Below are 3,891 nucleotides of genomic sequence, written 5' to 3' on the forward strand. Positions count from 1 at the left end.
ACTCTTATCTTTGTATATGGTGTGTTGAGTGTTGAGTGTTGAGTAAAGAAGAAGAAGATTTTCAGCCTCTCACCTTGTGTGTTCTTTATTAGGGTTTTGTGAGTGTGTGTGTGTGCGCTTGCAAGAGCTCAAGCTCTCTTCCCCCCTGGATCTTTTCAGGGGGAGCTGCGCTGCAACCCGCCGGGCGAAAATCGCCGCCCCCCCCCCAAAATCACAAGCTTATTACAATTGGTTCTTGTTTTATTTTATTTTTTTAAATAAGTTGTTTATACAAAAAAGAGCTTTTGGATTTTTTTTCAAAAAAAGCTTGAAAAAAATCCTAAAAATTATGAGAAAATATCGGATTTGAGAAAAATAAATCTTTGAAAATTTCAATTTTTTTCTCTTTTAAAACCTTTTGGCTTTTCATCTTCTAGGAAACCTTTTGGCTTTTCGCTTTCCCGAAACCTTTTGGCTTTCCGAATTTCGAAAAAACTTTTGACCTTTCGGATTCCGAAAACTTTTGACCTTTCACATTTCGATTTTTTTTGTCTTTTCATTTTCCCAAAACTATTGGCTTTCCATATTCCGGGAAAACCGTTGGGATTTTGAAATTTTTTGACTGTTCGTATTCTATATGCGTTCGGGGTAAATTAAAATTTTTAAAAATTCTTGAAAACTAGTGGAAAATTAGACAAAGGTTATTTTAAATTTTTGAAAATGTGGGGTTGGTGTTTGGCATGTGGTGTGTCCATTTGAGTGCCCGTGACCTTTCAAATTCCTTTAAAAATATATTTTTTGACCCAAAAAAATAAAAAATCCATTTAAATTGTAAATTTTCTTTGGATTTGAGAATTGTCGAGCGGAATTGAAAATTTCGTGAATCATGGGATTCTTACGAAAAATTAGGAATTTTCTAGAAACTATTTTTAGAAATCTTGAAAACTGATATTTTTAAAATATCAATGGTATTTTGGCAAATCTAATTATTAAGAATTTTTTGGAAAAATATAAGTTTGGAATGCCATAAGATAGGTTTGGTGGAATTCAAAATTATTGAATTTTGAAGTCCTCTAAAATTAGAAAAATTTAGAAAAAAATCAAGATAATTCTTTTTCTTGAGAATATATTAATTTCAAGGGTTATTTAATGTGTGGAAGTATGTTTTCTCATGCTGACATTAGATAGATGCGGGTTATTCGCATATCATTAATATGATTATACCTCGTATTAATGATTATTTTTGTTTGGATTAATTCGAAACAATATTTTCATAATTTTTTACCATTGTTTAGCCATTCTTTTTGGACATGTTCCATACTTTTGATGGCTATAATTTGCGTTCAAAGTGTGTTTCACCTTTGACACTTTTCCATGATAATTTATATTGCACTTGTTTAAGTGTGGTCTATGCTTAATTTATTAAGCCTAAGACAAATTCTATCATGGGTTAGTTGATCTATTTATTTTGGTGGATTTTATTGGATATTTTCCAAGTTTTATTTGGACTCATGAGGTTTTGCCTAGATCACTTGTGTGTAGGGGTTTTTTACTGAGTGTTACATACATGTGTTTCACTTGCTTACTTTGGAGTTTTGTTTGAACAACACCTTGTTCATATACTCCGGATTGATGAGTTGGCCACCAATTTTAATGCTTCTTTTGGCATGATTAATGACCATTAGATGGAATGCATTGATTTTTATGATCAACTATGGTTTTTATGGATTCGAGGAGCTTCTATGCTTTTATCCATGGTTTTATAAGGATCTTTTGATCTTTTGGATTATTTCATGTGCTCATGTGCTTTGAGGGTAGCATTTGCCTTCGTTTTTTGAACATAATTTTGGAGTATATTGCTTGTACTCTTGTACATAATCCAACTCAGATACCTAGTTGTTTATGTATCTAGGTGAGTTATTTTTCTACCCTAGCTTTATTGTGTTTATTGGGTACTTACATTAGAAAGGTGCCAATAATTCAAAATTTTTTTCTAATGATGTACTCGGAAAGAGTTATTCCTTGATGTAGTCTTAGGAATATAGAGACGGGTTTTAGTATGTGAAAGTCTGGGATAAGGTCATTTTATTCCTTTTATACAGGATTTTATTCATATTTTCCTAGATGGAATACTAGGGAGTTTCCAAATTGTTAAGGTATGTATGGGTGGTATCATGGTGGTATGGGACGCTAGTGATCCCTCACATATATTATCTTATGGGATAATTTGGGCTCACGACTGTTGCTTTGCTTACATCACTTAGCATGTTGATCTTAACACTCAAACACAATCTCATTTTCTAAATTCATTTAAAGTTGTTGTGTGGGCATTCTCTAGATAAACTTCTTTTATCTATAGCCTACATGTATTGATGAGTGTAATCTTGTCGGCATTTTCACTTGTTGAAATTTCTTTCTTTAGAGTTCAAGAGATTATCTTGTTGAGTTCGGATCAAGGAAATTTGGATTTTTCCTTTGTTGGCACTTCTTTCTCTAGTTCCGTACTTTAGGGGATTTATACAGTCAACCTGATAGTTTACAGATGGACATATGTGACTCATCGAGACGATGATGACTCTCTATGTTGATATGGGTAACTCCGGACGTCAATTATTCCATGAGCAGATGTTGGTACATTGGGGCACCGATGAATCCCTGGTTCCTGCTGTTATAATGCCATGTTTTCCTACTTTATTCTTTCGAATGGTTTAAAACGAGGAAACTACTTTGAGTATGAATTCCTCTGATCATTTGCAGTCTGATGGGCAAACAAAGCATATGAATCAAATTGTAGAGGATATGCTTCGTGCATATGTCTCTGGACAAGCATCAAATAGGGAAAAATATCTTCTAGTGATGGAATTTGCCTATAACAGTTTTAAATATACGGCCATTGGTTTTAGTCCGTTCATGCTTATGTATGGGTATCAACCTAGGGTACCTATTGATGTCAGTCTTAAGGACATCGAGCTTGATGCATCAAGGGATTTCTTGCATGATATGCAGAAAAAGCTGACCAAAGCTTGGGATTCTATCAGGAGTGCTCACATAGGGCACGGTTCTATGCTGATAGAGAATGCTCAATTTGGTCTTTTGAACCAAGAGCGTTGGTTTATTTAAAAGTTCCTAAAGATTTTTAGACTTTGTCAAAAGGAAAATGCTCGAATTTATCTCCTAAATATTGTGGTCCATTTCGATTTATACATCGGATTGGCACGGTTGTGTATGAACTAAAAACTACCTCCACATGTTAGAGTTCATCCAGTATTTTATATTAATAGGTTGAAAGAGAAACTGGGAGGTGAGGATAACACAATTACTCCTCAAGAACTCGTTGAAGTCGAAGAATTATCCTACGTTTCACATGAACCTGATAAGGTACTTGAATTCAGGGAAAGGAAACTTTGTAGTTGACTAATCCTTGAGGTTAAAATTAGGTGGAAAGATATAAGGGAAATAGAGGATTTGACTTGGGAGTCGGTTGAGATTGTTCAACGTAGTTCTCCTTCTTTTCATTGCAAGAGTGCAATGTTTTGAGAGAGGGGAAGTATGTTATCTGCACATTATGTGTGCATATAGTCAGAGGCTAACCCAAATTAGGCTTGTGAGCATGGGAGCATGGGAACAAGCTCTAGTGGAAGAAATTTTCTTTGCTGTGGGAGACTTTGTGCAAGGCTTTGGGGGAGGATCAAGTACCTCCGGACATGATGAAGAAGGATCGTTTTATTACACGATTGAAGGGAGGCATTCCCTAGAAGGCTGAGTTAAAGAAGCCCAGGTCTTATGAGGATGCAGTGGAGATAGCCAAATCAAAGGATTGGAAATTACAACGGATGAACCAGCTGGGGATGGTTCCAGTGGCAGTGAGGCCTGAAATGAGAAGGGTAGAAGCGGTACCGATGAGAACCGTAC

The sequence above is a fragment of the Cibotium barometz genome, chromosome 57 (genome assembly GCF_041138505.1).
Source record: "Cibotium barometz isolate CiBa-2024 chromosome 57, ASM4113850v1, whole genome shotgun sequence".
Classification (NCBI taxonomy): Eukaryota; Viridiplantae; Streptophyta; class Polypodiopsida; order Cyatheales; family Cibotiaceae; genus Cibotium; species Cibotium barometz.